Below are 18,359 nucleotides of genomic sequence, written 5' to 3'. Positions count from 1 at the left end.
AAATGATTGCAAGAATTGCAACAATATTTTCGATGGCATTAAAATACAGGATCTTTAGAATCTCTCAGGAAAATAGATTTTTTTTCACCTAACTTCTATCTTTACATTACTTTTCTTGGTTAAAAAGATACAATCTGGAGAACTCGAGACCCCAAAAATAAAAAAATCCCATAACCTGATTCTTTTATATACAGATCTACTGTATTTATATCAATATGTTATAGATATACAGAGTATTTATCTATAAAAGATGACGTTTGATATACTGAAGAAGGTCCTATTACAAATCTGGCTTTTGAAATATCAATATCATAATTAAACAAAGGCCAATGATAACATTTATTGGTATACTGAACATTGCTCTTTAGATCTTCACATATCAATGCAATGTTATGTCAATGCTTCCCTCTTGTGGTGAGACAGTTTGACACCTAGATTTAATTTTTCTTGGACAGCACAACAAAAGTTAGCTTTAACTATTAGTTAAACTCAAACACTGCAGAAGAAAACCTACATCAGTTTTCTCTACCCTTTTTTTTTTAATTACCTGGTACTACTACATCAAAGGCAGTTTGACCATCTTCATACTGAAAAGACCCAAGTGGAAAAAAACTCCACTCTGAACACGACAAAGTTCAAGTGGAGTAACTTGGTTACTGCGTGTTACCAGGCAATAAATGACAGGATGATGTCAGAGCTAACGCTGTACCTGGAAAGTGTCCTAAACGAGAGTCGCCACTTAGAAATGTTTGCCAAAATGTTCACGCCGCATCACTAATTCACACGTACCTTTCGAACACCTTGTACCCTTTATAGTATTGTATTATTTTGTGAAGTGAAGGCTCACATTGGATAGCGTGAGAAAATGAAAAAACAAAGCAAACACATTTTGATTGGGCTTTGTAGACTAGGATAATCGGTCCCGCTGTGATATTTTAATAGTCTTTTTGGAATACCAATCATCCATACCTATTTTGCAAAATACCGACAATACTTTTCACTCTGTCCGAGTCCATCCCTTATTTTCTCAGAGATGAGCATGTCCTTGTATTTCCTGTTGGAATGCTTTCAGACATGTTTTGTTGGATGCGCTAACAAATTGATTGAGTGATTGATTGTTTGAGTGATATATCAACTAGGTCGTATGTTGAGTGTCTGTATGGGGCCTTAGGCCTGGATTGCTTGGGTGTATCTACGGTATGAGAATACTGTATTTTATATGTATTTCTATCTTTTATATCCTATCATTATAGTTTTTAAGTATTTAATTATAGTTTTTAAGTATTTATCTTTTGTGATGTTGCACTGACCAGAGACATCTTTCAATTTCATTGTACCTGTGACAATGACAATAAAGAATATTCATACCATAAATGCTTCCATATCTCCATTAGGGGGTAGTATATGTTTAGAAAACAATAGTGCACCCACCGATAGGGGAGGTGCTGGCCATATTGATACATTAAATAATATTCTCATTTTGTCGCTAAAATATATCTTAATGCCTTATCTTAATTTGACTGCTTGATTATTGGGTTAGTGTAAGTGTAATTAATCACGAAAAAACAGACAGATACTCTTTTTCAATGTTGTGTGGGATGTACGTTCCTGCACGTTATAGCAAGACTTGTGGAGGTTGCCCCCACTTTAAACATAAACCTCCATGCCAGGCTTCCATTAACGCTTAGTGTGAAGACACGCTTTTGGCAGGTGCTCTACACTGCACAAATTAAAGCATTTTCAAAATAAGAGAGGTCAGTCTCTCAGATCTTCCGTGCGTCTATCCCTGTGCATGATTGCCAGGTTAATTTTATCTGCTCATCGCACTGGTAAGGTTGTAAATCTGTCTTCATCGGGATACATATTATCTGACACTGTGCGTGAGTGTGACGCCGCTTCCTTTTTGCGGCGCACAGATTTGTGGTCTTTTTTTTCTTCTCCCCCCCCCCTCATCCTTCTCCACTGTACGATAAACGAGGAGGGGCTTGATGCCGTGGAGGAGGGAGGCAGTCAGGCTGAGCTGACCCGCTTGCGGTGTGTGTCGCTTCGCCTACATTCAAGTCAGCTCGCATGCACTGACGAGTGAGGGACATCAGGTAGGATTTTGCCTTTTAAGAGATTCTATCCAGTTTCTTTTTAAATCCTGGCGTTATTCTTCAAGGTGCTGTTCCTCCCAAATGATCTCACTACAGGGAGGCGGACCGCTCGATGTTGGCTCAGCAGAAGCGCTGGCAACATTTCACATGAGCAGTCTGCAGACGACCTTTTCACTTGATTAGTGTGATGTTTTCCACTCTGGTATTTCCTTTTGCTCTTCTTTGGACCTGACATCTGTCGATTCGTTTGCGCGTTAAAATAAGACTGGTAAATCTAGCCCATTTCTTCGCCTACTGTATAACTGATTGCTTTTGACATTGACAGATAAGAGGTAACAGTATTTGATTGACCCACTTGTTTGGCGTTGGTGTTGCATTTTAAATATCTAGGCTTCCCCAGTTTCGTCCTTAGAAGTACGCTAAATAGGTAACTAATGCTGCTCAGCTCCAGCATCCTCGCTGCTCTGCAAAAAAATGTTTTGTACAGTAACTTGGACTTGACCTGAATGTTATCTGGATCGGCTCAACATCAAAGCTGACATTGACGATGTGTAGTGCGCATGCAGGGATGTAGCCACTGGTGAATGACTTACTGTAGGTTAATGAAAATGTAGGGAGAATAAAATACTGGTCAGTATGTTAAGACTGTTAACGCTTGCAGGGACTGTTGTGCTTTGCCTCAGTTTTAAAAATCTGATCATTAATTCATCTTAGAAGAAAGATTAGTGCTTTTCCCTCGTCTGATACCTTTACCAATCCTCAGAGTGAACATTCACCTTATTTTCTCCATGATGCCAACAGGGAAGACGCATAACTTCTGAATGAAGGACACGTCTCCTTAACCATTAGAAGCCCTTCTGCCTCATACAGATGCGCTGTGAAGAGAGCTTTTTTGAGCTATGGGCTATGTGGGTGTTTCACAGATACAGCTGTCAATGCTGCTTCAGCACAGTGACTCTGGGCTGAAGGTGCCAAACTGTAAATCCCCGAGATGGTTTTACATTGAGTAACATGGATCATATGTGTTTTTACTGGTTTGACTCATATAGCAAACCACGTTAGCTGCAGACTTGCACAGCTTCTTTTCTCTGTAATGGAAAAACTGTTTGTTGTTGTTGTTGTTGTTGTTGTTGTTGTTGTCGTCGTCGTTTTTAAAGTCCATTTCCTCTTAAGTATATAATACAGCAGCTGTGCATTTACCACAAGAGGCATCCTGGATATTGATGGTCAATTCAAGGATACCGATGCCATCAGGGAGTTTCAGACAGTGGAGTGACATGTTTTACCTGAGTGATGTGACTAGAAAGGTCAAGCTGTCTCAGCATGATGTCGACAGCTGAGATTCTGGATGGCTTAAAGGCATCACTGGCATGCTAGAGCTTTGATTCCAACTGGGAGTACCCATCCTTAAAATGCACTCCCAAATGGTACAGTAAGGCACTAGAGAGTGTGGGATAAAAGCTTCCACCAACCACACATTTCCAGCAAGAAATGGTGTAGGAGTACCTCTGTAGTGTGTTTAAAGCACCACTAATGCAAAACACTCTTGCATTTTACAAGGTATTTTGTGTGCCTTCCTGACTTTGTATCGCTTGGTCTTACTTTAAAGTGTAAGCATCATATATACAGCTTTATATTCATGGTAATTTGGGGCTTTAAATGGTTTCATTTAACTGTTAACTGCACAGCATACAGCTTTAATGACTTTAACAAGAATTGGGTGCACAAGTTTGAATTTATTGGATTTTTCTCTAATCTTGCATTAGAGTTAGACAAAAAGGAATTTTATCCCCAATTCTTTTAAATCTTTATGTTGATGGCTTGTCAAAGAAGCCGAGAACCCGTTAAACTTGGTGCAAGGTTGAGTCTTTTAGCGAACCATATGATGTATGCAGATGATCCTGTGGTCTTTAGTCCTTGTAGTGCTGGTCTCCAGCAGCTCATCCACATACAGTGGTGTGGAAAAGTGTTTGCCCCCTTCCCCATGTCATATTTCTTTCTATGTTTGTCACACTTAAATGTCTCAGATCACCAAACAAATTTAAATATTTAAGAAAGAAAACATAAGTAAACACAAAATGCAGTTTCTAAATAAAGGTATTTTGAAACTGCTATCTGTGGTGTATCCCACAGATAGCTGAATTCAAACAAAGTGAAGATCTCTCAGTCTAGAAAAGGTTATAAAGTGATTTCTAAAGCAGTGGGACTCCAGCAAACCACAGTGAGAGACAATATCCACAAATGGCAATAACATGGCACAGTGATAAACCCTGAGTGGCTGGCTGACCAAAATTAGCCCAAGAGCACAGCGGCGACTCATCCAAGAGGTCACAAAAGACCCCAGAACAACATCCAAAGAACTGGAGGGCTCACTTGCCTCAGTTAAGGTCAGTGTTCATGATGCCACCATAAGAAATAGACTGGGCAAACACGGCCTGTTCTAAGATGAAAACCCCTGCTGAGCAAAAAGTTTGCCTCAGTTTTGACAGAAAACATCTTGATGATCCCCAAGACTTTGGGGAAAATACTGTGTGGACTGACAAGACAAAAGTTGAACTTTTTGGAAGGTGTTTGTCCCATTACATCCGGCATAAAAGTAACACAACATTTCAGAAAAGGAGCATCATACTAACAGTAAAATATTTTTGTGTTAGTTTGATAGTCTGGTGCTGTTTTACTGCATCAGGACCTGGAAGACTTGCTGTGGTAAATGGAACCATGAATTCTGTTGTCTACAAAAACATCCTGAAGGAGAATGTCAAGCCATCTCAAGCTGAAGCGCGTTTGGGTTCAGCAGCACCAATGAGGACAAACATCGAAGATTTCCAGAGTTTAAAATGTCAAATAATAATCTTGCTGTCTATAATAAGGTCAGACATCTTGAACATCTTATTACAGAACAAAAAAAGTTAATGCATATACAGATTGAATAAAGATCTCTTTATTTAGACAGATCTGTGGAATTACAGAAAAGCAAGTTTATGGAAATTTCATGTAGTTTATAATAGAGCTGGGCGATATGAGATTTTTTCATATCACGATATGTTTTTTTCATTTCAGGCGATAACGATATCTATCACGATATAAGCCAAATAACTATATTTGTAAGATTTAAATGTGCCGTTGCTCACAAGTAAAATGTGAAATAATCAGCAGCTTGTTTTTATTTAAATATTTATTTCCCATAATAAGTTCAACAGGGTAGATGTACTTAAGGAACATGAGACTTTTTCAGATAGATAAAGGCAAATATTGCAAACTACACAAAAGGCAGCCGCTAAAGCGTTTAAGTTTCAAAATAGAACAAACGAAACAGACTAAATTGTCAATTCCACTTAGAAACAAAATATAAATTCTAAAAATAAATCTTAGTTTGTTTTACAGAAGAACAGACAAAACTGACTAACTTTTGTCAATATCAAATAAACTGAGAACTAAAAGGAAATTCTCAATCTCTCCTTGTTGTATAGCTTAGCTTTTCAAACAGTTTTAACAGTTACTTTAGTCTGACAAAAGCCGAATGACGAATTAGCGCTTCCAGTCAGAGACTGAGGCTACGTCCACACGTACACGGGTATTTTTGAAAACGGAGATTTTCCGTTTTCGTTTTAAAAAATAATCCCGTTCACACGTAAAGGCAGAAATGAAGGAAAACGCTGCTATGAACATGCCAAAGCAGCAGGTGGCGCTAGATTCCTAACCGTGCAGAAATGTTGGCCAATCAGAAGTCTAGAAGCCTCGGTGGGAAAAAGTAAACAAAGCTGGGGCACAGAAGCAGAACCGAGTCGTATGTGTGGAGGGACAGTAACTGTGTGTATATGTAAGCATTTAAACACTGCAGAGTAGAATTAACAGTATTGTAGAAATTCATTTCACCGAAACAATAACGTGGCGCACAGTGTGACGCATGCACCAGTTTATTGTATTTCCAGACTTGCTTTCGGCACAATTTACAGTGCACGCTACTCTGTTTTTTGTCAGACTTGAAATAGCCGAAATACCTTCACACTACGGAACTTCTATGGCTCTTCCGTTCGACAATCTCTCCGGCATTGCAACCATCATCTGTTTTCTCTTCGGTCACGCTCGGTTGATTTTTCTAGTCGGCACACTCATTTCCTCCATTACGGCTGGCTCCATTACCCACTGGTTGTTTCCCAAACAAACACACGTGTGGCTTGGCACTTGTGCTGTACGTAACAAGTCACGCGACGTGACGCTGCGGCTGTGATTGGTTCGGCTCTGCGCTACTTAATTTGGATTGGCTGACCTTTTTTTTTTTTTTTTTTTTTTTTAAAGAGGACAAGAGCGGCGAGGTCTATCGCGATAGCTTAATTTCTCTATCGAGTAAAAGTTATATCGCGATACATATCGTTATGTTCTATCGCCCAGCTCTAGTTTATAATGTCACCATTATGTAATTAATGAAAAGAGCAAGACGCCTCAGTGCAAACATGTAACTGCTGGAGTCAGTACATTTGAAGCTTTATTAAGAAATCTCATATATACATTGATTTCCAGGCTCAACACTTAACAAATATAAGGTGTGGCACCACACATTATCAGTTTTTATTGTGGAGACATTGGTATAGTTGTTGCTTTGAGGGAAGGCGATTTGGGTGCCTTGCACTGAACGGGCTTTCAAGCATAGTCCAGAAATTTTCAGGGTAGAGATAAAGTCTTCGGGAAGTCCATTCCAGTAGCTTATTGTTAGCCTGCTTTATCCATTCCAAAAAACAGCTTCAGTGCATGTTTGGCATCATTGTCCTGTTGGAACACCCAGCTGTGTCCAAGTCTAGCTATTGATTTGAGATAGTCTTCCTTCATTACTCCATCCACTGCAATATACCAGTACCACTGGAAGCAAAAAAGCCCCAAAGCATGATGTTACCGCCATCATGCTTGACAGTTGATACAGTGTTCTTAAATTTGAAAGCCTCACTTTACCGTGCCTCTTGTCATTATGGCCAAATATCTCAATCTTTGTCTCAGCTGACCATAAAACCTTTTTCAAGAAGGAACTTGGCTTGTTCATGTTGGTAGCTGCATATTTTAGTCAGTTTGAAGGTGTCCGTTTTGTAGCAGAGACTTCTGTCTTGGTTCATACCCTCTCAGTCAATGATGTGAAACTCACTTCACTGTGGACAGTGATCTTGGTGTCCAGCCACTTTTAGTTCATGGGCACCCAGAGCCTTTATATTTCCTGGGTTGTTCTTGAACACCCCAACCAGTTTCCTCTCATCCAAGGGTGAAAGTTTGGGTCTTCTTCCAGACTCTAGCAAAGTGGAGACGAAAAGTTGAAAAGGTTGTACTTGGATACCTTGGAATCTGCAGTTGTTCAGAAATGGCTTGAAGAGACCTTCCTAACTTACATAAATCTGCAATCTGCAGATCGAGTTCTTAGGATTTTCTTTTCACTTGTTGTTCACAATGTAAGCCCATGGCTTGCCTGTGTTTAAAAGAAGAGACCTTCTCCTGCCTGAGCATCTACAATGAGTTCTGTACGCTTTCTCCACAATACAGTATTACACAGATATGATTAGATCTCAGGAACACCAATGTCACAAGCTCACATGCAGCATGCATCTGCCAGCGGCAACTGACTGCTGCTTCAAACAAAACACTAGATGCTATTCACAAGACCCAAGGTTATGAAAGCAGAGTTTGTAAGCTTCATCAAAAAGAGATTTGAAAAGTTTAGCTCAGAACACAAATAGAGATTCAACACTTCTAAGATTAAATAATATTCAGTATTTCAGTTTTATTGAGCACTGGCAATTAAAACCAAGGACTATTTAAATTGTAGCTTTTCACATTTATTGCCAACTACTTCGGAGGCCATTACTGCAATGATTTTGTATTATAGGAAGCTATAGCAACATCTCTGCTAGCATAGCTGTAGTTCACACTTTCAGCTCAGTGCCTAATTTGCTAATTTACATGTTTCAAACGTGTTCATGAAATACACCACACTCTCTCATGAAACACTTTTAGTCTGTGTTTGTTCAATTTCTGCGTTCTGGGGCGCAATAAGTGACACTAAAACTGCTCCGTGAGAACAATAACAAGGTCATGCATTTACGAGTAACTATTTTGAGCCACAAAACATCGAGAACAAGCAAATGCTAAAGACAAGGCCTCCTGCTGTTCATTAGAGAAGTGATTTTCCTCTCAGCTGTTGTAGTTGCTCTGTCATCAAGAATATATTCCTGGTTGGAATTCCCCAGGAAATGTTCAGTTGGAGGGTGGGAAGTAAGGGTTCTGAGAGTCATTGGAGAGTGTGATTGTTGAACTATATTGGATGCACGAGTGTGTAGGAGGTGGAAACTAAAACACACCCCATGCTGTCGGTGTGACCCAGCCTTTGTGTTCTGTGTTTACAAGGGAAATAGATTGGTCCTGTGTTTTCTCTCGCTGCTGTCACTGTGATCACAGCCTCTTTAGGGGCTGGCTTGCGTTTAGATTACTTTCTATAGAACAAATGTATGAGCTGGCCACCATTCCCAAACCCCTGCTATTACAGCAATCTGAAAGAACAGTTTCTCGAATTTTTCCATACAGATGAATGTGGCAGACAGGCAATTTGTTAAAGCTATATATAATGCGGATTTTTAATCGGCAAACACTTGACCATATTTCTAATTTGCTTTCAGATATGAAGTGAGGCTGAGCTCTCTTTCAATTAAGAAATGTAGTGGGATTAGATTAGACTGACTCCACACTTGATTAATAATGGTTGGACATTACAGCATAGCATTTAGACTGATCACATCCACAAGTCACTCAGTTGTTAAATTGTTAGTGCGTGAGGTTTAATGCAATATTGTTTTATTTTGGTGCTTTTAACTCACAGAAAAGCGAGCAAGCAATTCATTAATAATTCGAATTTCTATTATATACACATTTATATACACTATAAATGTGCTTTAAACTGGTGTGGCTGTGCCGGGATAAATCAACAGACTCAAAAAGTAGGTCAGTAGATGCCGCCATGATGTAGTTTTGGTCAGTGGCAGTCGCACAGCCTGTGGCACTTCTCATCAGCATGTCAAATTAAAATGCCAGTTTGAAGTACTAGACAACAGGTTTACCTTCGCTGCAATGCACACAGTATAGGGCTGTGCAAAATCTCATATCCTGATATAAGACATCTATCGTCCGATAACGATATAAATCACAAAAATGTAACATTTTCTGTTAATTCTGTGAATCTCGTGCACGTCGACTTGCGTGAAGTGTTTCCAGCTGCGCGTCGTGTACCTGGAGTCGAGTGTTTTAACCGATGCATGAAACTATACATTTTTAGAAATAAGTTGTAACAGCCGCTGTTTTCTTTGTGAGTATTTATTACACAGCGTGCTGCGGGGAAAAGCTTGTTCTAACGTTTGAGTCTAAGGTTTATTTTTTTTAGCACCTGGCGGGTTTTTTTTTTTTACTTCTCATCCGTAATAATCTGCTCTTTAAGTGATTCAGTTTATTTTGAAAAGTTTTAACAGGATCTTGAGCTTTATTGTGAAAGGTTTATGTGGAACGTAAACAACCGGACACGCAACAGTGTTACCGTCGTTGTTGCTAACGACAGCGCATAAAACAGGCTCTTGTCCGTCAGTAGTGTGGTTATATTAAATATAAGAGAAAGAGAGAAAGACGAAATTAATATAGCCACTACAGCGACCATCAAAAGGATGAAAACATATTGCCGTAAACAGTTTATTTTGCGACACCACGAAACAAATGATAGCATAAAATGAAACAGACGTTTTTATATCGTCATCCAATACATATCGGTATATCGAACAGCCCTAACGCAGTACAGTATTCCAAATTGTGTTAGTGACATAAAGTGGCATCCTCTTACTTTCTGTGAATTTTTTTTTCACATAAATTATTTGTAAATCAAAGAGTAATTGCTATTTTCCACTTAATTTGTGTGTGTGTTTTTTGAGTTCAGGCCACTTTGTTGACATTTAATCTAGCAGTGAGCACTTATCTAAATATTTGAACAAAGAAATTAAATTGTTTGCTCCTGTTCATATCGTATAAATTACTCATTGAGGAATCAGTTGTACTGGTAAAGTGCCAGTGAACAGGGTTGTGTTCAGCGCTGTTGACAGCACATACTAAGGGTTTTTTCAGTTAAAAAAAAAAAAAACATCAATGCTTTGGTTTTGAAGAGAAACATGATCTACTTTACTTGAATCAAACTAATGATCAGCGCTGAAGGTCATTTGATATATCCCATTAAAAGAGAAGCACAGCTCAACTTATGCCCCTTTGTCCCCAAAGAGTGAATACAGTTAGGTATTGCGTTTTCATTGCAGGAGCTGATTTGCTGCGTTTTTTTTAAGTCAGTTTATTTTGCTCTGTTTTTACAGTGCAAACGGCTGCTTCAGACAGGTTATCGCCTGGTTGTCTGTGTTGAGTTACAATGGTTTGATAATAATAATAATAATAATAATAATAATGGATACTTTATTGATCCCCATGGGGAAATTACTTGTTTTTCTCTGCATTTGACCCATTCACTCTGTGAAGCAGTGGGCAGCCCACTAAGCAGGCGCCCGGGGAGCAGTGTGTAGGGACGGTACCTTGCTCAGGGGTACCTCAGGGTAGCCGTTAAGTGGATTCGAACCGCCGACCTTCCGATCATGGGGCGACCACTTTACCTACTGAGTGAATAGTGACCATGCTGTAACCTGCCCAGTTTCTCTTTGCACCATTGTAAACTTACTGGTAGTGCCTCCAAGCTTCCTCTGCCAGAAACAGTGTGTTTGTGGGAACTGTGTATTGATATACTCAAAAGAAATCAAATACTTAAGTTTCTTATGCAGTCAAAGTCTTCTGAATAGCACCGTTATAATAATATTAATGCCAGCTGTAATTGCTTTACTACAGTCTAATGTACTGTATAGTGGTATTTATTTTTGTTCTGCTTTTGAAGACATTTCCATGTTCAGTTTCTGAAAGATCTCTCAAAGACATGATGGTACACCCACGATCCTCTTTTGTGAGAGCATTTTTCACTGGAATAGAATTCCCTTAAAATGCCACTCAACCAAAGGTCAATGTCAGTGTGGCCTAAATCCAACTATCCATCTGCTATGTGCGCGATAAATGCATCAAAGACAAATCCAGAGCACTGTAACGAAGTGCAGTTAAGACATTTTGTGGCTCGAAGACAAAAAAAGAGTAGCATTTGAAATATGAATGTGTCTACACCCTGCTAAATTTCTACATTTCTAAAATCCAATACACCGCTAAATCTCTAAAAACCAATCAAGTATGCGGGTCTATGACACAGATATGGAAGTTCAGGAAAATAAAAACAGGTGTATGGAACATGCAGCTGCACCGTGGGGAAAAAAAACAGCCAGAGTGTGTGGAAATATTTCATGTCTGTGTCACATGATCATAGACACAGATGTTTAAGATCTGTACAGATAATTCAAGGTGTGCTGGATTCAGTAACAGCCAGATAAAGTAACTAAAATGACATTATTATAGTATATTGGTTTAGGGACAATTGACGTGGCAGTGGTTTAACATCAAGGTTAATTGTGGGCTGTCAGGTCCTTTTTGTGCACAGTAGCTGTCAGCCTGTTTTTGCGACTGCTTGGGGAAAGGACTCCCCTGTCTGAAGAACAGCACTGAAATTACTGCTATCCTCTGCTCTGATCCTCTGCAGGCTGCTGACCAAGCGAGAACTCCTCCTTTTCTCCCCCTCTCTCCCCCCTGGCTCAGGGCTATGTAGTGTCAGCACCTCAGTTCTTCTTAGAGAACTGTGGACTCTCACAGACTATCAAAATTATTTTATATTGGTATGTCTAAAGTGCATTTAGCAGCCGGATGCTGTAAAGTGTAACTAATTGCGTTACTTAAGCCTTATATATTTAGATTAGGTGTACAGTATCTTATTGATATCTTATTCCAGTGTTTTTCTCTAATTTTTCTATACAACTTTGCACTGTCCACTGTTGTAACAAAACAAATTTCCCACACGTGAGACTAATAAAGCTTATCTTATCTTATCAGGAGTAGTGGCCTTGTGTTTAGAGCAAAATTATTGTCTGATTACATTGAGCAGAAGACACTATCAGGTTCTTTTTGAGGGGTTTTAGCAATTAGAGCTCATACAGCAATTGTTTTGGACTGAAACTGGATGAAACATATCTTGCTGTTCTTTAGAAACATGTAGGCCTTTCGTAGTCACACATAAAAAATAAAAAAAAAGTAGCTTTTTCAAAATTTACTTAGTGCTGATGTCATTTTATGTATATGGCTATAGACTGGCCACATATGAAGTACGCCAAAGACAGAGGATCAGCAGAGCTGTTTCACTAATGCTGCCTAACAGCAGCTAACACCAGCAACAAAACAGCAGCACTTACCGAGTGCTGTAGGATATCTTCAACAACTCACTTCTGTATCGCTGTCATCGGTCAGAAGTGAGCTTCACTGACTCATCGACTCGCATCCCTTTCATAAACCTTTACAACCTCCTCCACAGTGAACAGATGTAGACGCACATTGACAACTGAGGTAAAGAGCGGACTTGCAGCCTACACTGTAGATGAAAATAGGCCAGAGGTTGTCCTACATTGTAGGGGTGCAACGATACTCGTATCGATATTGAACCGTTCGATACAGTGCTTTCGGTTCGGTACACACATGTATCGAACAATACAAAATTTGTAATTTATTTTATCAACTTTCCTTCTGACGATGCTGTCTGTGTTGAGCGCTCAGTGAATCTGCGTTCGACTACTCCGCCTAGGCTGTGTGAGCTCAGACTCACTGGTGAGATGAAGTGAAGAAGACTGGATCATAAGTGAGGAAAACTCAGTATGATCCAATCTGTGTTATAAGAAAGAAAACTTAAAACAGAACAGTCATCAGTCATGTGCTTAACCTTAGTCCAGTCTTTATCTCAGTGTCCAGTTGGTCTAATTGGAGAAAAACACCTTTCTCTACTATTACAAATGACCTATTTTGAGCTGGAGATTTCTTTAACACGGAAAGCAGTCCTACAGAATGGTGAGTAGAACTATATCAAGGAAATTAAACTTGATGGGTAAATTAAAATGAAAAAAAAATATCCATCAACTAACAAAAAATACACAATTGAACTGCATGCTTCTGTCATCTATTGCTGCTAACCAGCCTGCAGGGCCTTGTTAGTCAGCAGCTTCACCTAAGTGCAAGCAGGATGCAACCCAATTGTGTATTTTTTGTTAGTTGATGGATATTTTTTCTTATATTAAACTATTTTATTTGCTGCACTGTCGAGCGCAGATCCACTGAGCGTTCAACACAGACAGCATCGTCAGAAGGAAGAGCGCAGGGCAAACTAGCGAGACAGAAGTTAAGCTCTCCTTGCAACATGGCAAATTGAACCTCCCCCACCCTCATTCAGAACTGGCGTTTGGAATTATTTTGGTTTTCATGTGACGTATGACCCTGAAGGTAAGCGCGTCATGGACTAAAGTAAAACAGTATGTTGGATGTGCCACAATGCTCAATTACATGGGTGGGAACTAGTGTGTTAGCGCAGTTAGCTCGTTAACGTGTTGGCCGTCTAGCCCCACGCACAGGGCGATCATGGGTAGCTCGTTAACGAAGATTTACCGTGTTGTGGCGTTAACGTCATTTCAACGAGATTAACGCTGACAGCACTAGTGGGAACACAACGAATATGACTGCACATGTACACCGACATCATTCTAGTGCAAAGACAAGTGGAAGCAGACAAAAACAACAAGCATGCATGCTACTAACTTTACCCGAGTCATTTAGACAACCGTTAGCACATGATTCTCCTTATGGGGACCTGATATGTTTAATATTGTGGCGAGCTCAGACAAGGAGGAGACGGAGGTGTCGTTTGGTCTTGCTTCCCGTGAGCTAGCCAGGGAGCACAGCCGTTTATTGACATCTGCAGAAGAACACTGCCGCTAGCTAACTGCTCAGCGCGGCAACCGCACAGCAGTAACAACAACAACAACAACACACAGGGCGCCCCCTGACCCCAGAAGGACAGACCGTGGCAGCGAGAGGGCGTCACCTGTCACTATGGCAACATAAACAAAACAGAACTGTACAAACAGAACCCCGAACAGCCCTGACCCGCTACATAGCCCCCACCTAAGGGGTCAGTCGTCCCCGACGACCCCACTACCCCACACAAAGTCCTGCAAATGTCCAGGTGCCTTCTTTTGGCGCACCGGCCGGTCACGACTGGCGGGGGAAAAGTCACTCGGGTCAGAACATGGGGTGCCACCATCATCCCACTTCTGACACCAATGTGGCGAGCTCAGACAAGGAGGAGACGGAGGTGTCGTTTGGTCTTGCTTCCCGTGAGCTAGCCAGGGAGCACAGCCGTTTATTGACATCTGCAGAAGAACACTGCCGCTAGCTAACTGCTCAGCGCGGCAACCTCACAGCAACAACAACAACAACAACACACAGGGCGCCCTCTAACCCCGGAAGGACACACCGTTGCAGCGAGAGGGCGTCACCCGTCACTATGGCAACATAAACAAAACATAACTGTACAAACAGAACCCCAAACAGCCCTGACCCGCTACAATATGCTAGCGATTTTTCCAGTCGGGCTACCAAAATCTATCTCTGCCCTGCCCGTCGGGCTATTGTAGGAAGGAAAAATATATGTCAATGCTTTTGCATACTTTCGGAAATGTAGCTGGGTAATTATGTCATTGGCATCGGTGAGCCACTGTCAATATGTGACATATTGAAATCCCGTTTGAATTTGCGCTTGTTTTTTGCTTTCACTTGTTTCACTTTGCAATCGCGCAAACTGTGTATAGAGAGCGACAGCACTGATTGGTGAGTGATGATAATTTGCGCACCAATTCCTCTGACATCGTCTTATCAATCGTTAGCTTACTATGCAAACATGACAAGTGAAATCTCCCGCAGCAAGCTTAAACATATGAGAGGTTGATCGCGCAGAGAATCGCTGACCGTTATGTGTGTGTGTGTGTGTGTGTGTGTGTGTGTGTGTGTGTGTGTGTGTGTGTGTGTGTGTGTGTGTAAAAGCAGCAGGATATATATTTTAGTTCTGCTGAGCCAAATAAGACAGGTCAGGGTGAAGAAGTGACAGCCAAAGAAAAGCTTACCACAAAACGGAAAGGTTATGACAAATCAGACTATAAGGCAAAAAGAAAGTGCAGCTTTATGGTTTCATGGACAAAAGAATTTCTGTGGCTGCAATATGACGAGCTATATAACCGGGGCTGCACATAAGTGGTCGCAGGTGCGCATTCGCTGTCAAAAAAAACCAAAAAAAACCGCGCACAAGATATGAAGTTGCAACGCGTGTTTGCATACATAAGATTTTCTGGAGGAGAACAGACATTTGTTTAAAACTCTTAAAGATGTCGAAGAAGCTCCTTTAAGCAATTACTTTGGTGTTCCTCCACCTCCAAAGAAATGTCAGGAGTCCGAACCACAAAAGAAGCACGTATTCTCGGAAAAGTGGTTGCAGGAGGTGAGCTGGCTTCAAACAAATGATGAACGCACAGAGATGTGGTGCGGAATGTGCCGTGAAAATCCCACTCTAGCGGACAAAAACAGTGCTTTTTATATGGACGCAAACGCGCGTTGCAACTTCTTATCTGGTGCGCGTCTTTTATTTTGACAGCGAATGCGCACATGCGGACCACTTGTGTGCACCCGTGTAAATAACATAATGTTCTGCCGGGTGTGTTGTTGGTTGGTCGATTTATGAGTCGACAAGCGCCTTTGTTACTGGGACCAGTCATTTTAAGAAAGGCCCCCATTAGAACCCATGAGAAATGCAAGAAATGCATTATTGCTCAGTCTGCAATATCTTTCCCAGAACAAACACCAATTGAAAATAACATACTAAAAATAAACCTGAAAAATCTGTTTAGAACAGCGTACTATGTTGCAAAGAGTGAACCACCACTGGCAAAATTTAGCAGTCTTTGCAAACTTCAAAAAGCAAATGGCCTCGATCTTGGTTCCACTTGCCTCTTACTCGTGACTTCAGCGGAAATTTCAAATTCAGGATCTGACACAGACTGATTCATGTCCTACACAGTTCTTACAAGTTCATAGAAATTTCTGTTCAATTAGAACCAAGTATTTGAGTTGATGATTGTAATTTTTATACAATGTTGTAATTTGTTTTTCAACAATTTTTTGATTAATGTTTTGTTTCCTTTACAATATTATACTTTAATGTATAATATTGTAAAGGAAACAAAACATCAATCAAAAAAATTGCTCTCTTTTTTTTATTCAGGCTACTTACATTTATTTTGGGCTACCAAAAACTGAAGAGTCCCTGCCCGAAGGGCTACCAGGGATTTTGAAATTTTGAGAGCCCTGAGATATATTTATTTTTTTAATTACTTTTGTTTCAGCAACATTAAATTTAAAAACTGTACTTTTGAGTTAAAATATATATTTATAATTTTAATAAATGACAAATTAAAAAGGCATGAACATCTTTTTGTATCGAAAAAATATCGAACCGTGACACCAAAGTATCGAACCAAACCGAACCGTGAATTTTGTGTATCGTTGCACCCCTACTACACTGATCACTATAGTTAGAATTAAGCACTTGAATTTTGAAAACAGAATCCAGCTGACCGCAGTGTGCAATCTACTGACATCTGGAGGTGATATTTTACACACTGTAACATTAATTCACCAAACAATAAAGCTCAAACTGTTGCCTAACAGCTAAGATGTTCTCGATATAAACCTGCTTTGAGGCTATTTTGTGTGGAGCTTGTAAGCACTGAATCTCCGTATATTGATGGCTTTTTGTTATTTGTCTGTGCATGTCTGTGCATGTTAGACCCTGTCTTGTGGCCTGTCCAGGGTATCCTCTGCCTGTCACCAGGTAGTAAAGACTGGTTGGAAAGCAGTTAAAACAAATGGATAGGTGGAAATAAAATGTGCAGCATGTAACACCTGTTCTTTTCTCAGCAGTTGCAATCTTCTGACCTCGTGAGTTTTTTGTCACAACCTTAGTTGTTATGCTGATTCATTAGGCCAAGTCCAACATAAATCATAAATTACCGCTGTGGGAATAAGGATCAGGCTTAATGATACAACAACTTTAGCAAATGAGGATATTTTCATTCAAATCATGTATTAATTATACAAAATACTGATGCTATGCACTGTAACCTTGCTTGAGTGTACATTGCTGTTCCTAGAAAAGAACGAGCACTGAATATAAATGTTGACTTTCTTAAGAACATGCATTGTTTGGCAAACCCGTAATCAATTTCCTGTTACTGTGTGAGCAGCCACTAAAACAGAGAAGAAAGCAGAAGACTCATAAAGCAGAGGTTAACAAATATTTCTCTCTCAATGTTTTTTTTTTAATCTACTATGATTCCCAATTTTATCTATGGTTGTTAATGTGTGTTCATCTCTTGCAAAGTAAAGTCACTTTGACCTTTACAGTGGGGAAGGAAAAAGACTTTTTGCTATATAGCTGTTGGAACGGTCAACAAAAATAGCCCATCATATCATGTGTGCATTATTTGATTGTTTCCCTTCCATTATGCTCTCTAATTTCCTTCCTGCAGTCATTTGCTTGTGACAAATCTGTTACAAGCACAGGGAACATGCCTGCTGTGAACATGTGCATTATGGTAAAACAATTACTCAGCAGAATAATCATGATATTTATAGAAGAATTGTTCTGTTTCACTGTGAGTTTTAAAGTAGGTTGTCAAAGACATAAAAACAAGTGGTGATTGTTTCAATGAATTGCAGAACATCCTGAATAATTTTATAATGTAAGATGAGATATTAAAAAGCTTTAAATAGGGTATCAGCATAAACCTAAATCATGTATATTTCACAGATTTCTTCCTCAAGCAGTAAGATTTGATTTTTCATTTGGTGACAGCATATCTTAAATGATACTGTGTGCAATATTAATAAGATTAAAGCCACAGCTTTATCAGTCAAAGTGATGACTTGCTGTTTTTGATTCCCTTATCGTTAATGGGTTTTTTATATGGACAGATGACAGGTTTTTTTTTTTAGACAAAAAGCAGCACTGTGTCTGCAAGCTTGTGTAAGTTTTCAAGTAAGTGTCTTAGCCCCAGGAAAAGAGAGAACCCTGAATATCATAAAAATTATGCAAACCTGCAGTTACATTTCAAATGTATAAAAAAAACACGTGTTATTTAAAATCATCATACCTTGATGTGCATTTGTAGAATTTACCTGTGTTTTTCAGGAAAG

General features: G+C 39.8%; 1 protein-coding gene across 3 annotated transcripts in view; it reads left to right on the top strand.

Annotated features, from left to right (window-relative positions):
• Positions 1-1,974: 1,974 nt before the first annotated feature.
• Positions 1,975-18,359, top strand: part of tln2b (talin 2b) — a 94,527-nt gene continuing 78,142 nt past the window's right edge. For all 3 annotated transcript variants that reach the window (XM_085282174.1, XM_085282173.1, XM_085282172.1), the window contains exon 1: positions 1,975-2,096. The gene's annotated coding sequence lies outside the window, so the exon portion shown is untranslated. The remainder of the gene's footprint in view (positions 2,097-18,359) is intronic.

This window comes from Mchenga conophoros, linkage group LG7 (assembly GCF_057382185.1).
Source record: "Mchenga conophoros isolate Kocher_MC1m ecotype Shallow Benthic linkage group LG7, M_conophoros_male_GT1.1, whole genome shotgun sequence".
Classification (NCBI taxonomy): Eukaryota; Metazoa; Chordata; class Actinopteri; order Cichliformes; family Cichlidae; genus Mchenga; species Mchenga conophoros.
The sequence above is the reverse complement of the archived record's forward strand: the minus strand, read 5'-3'. Positions and strand labels throughout refer to the sequence as shown.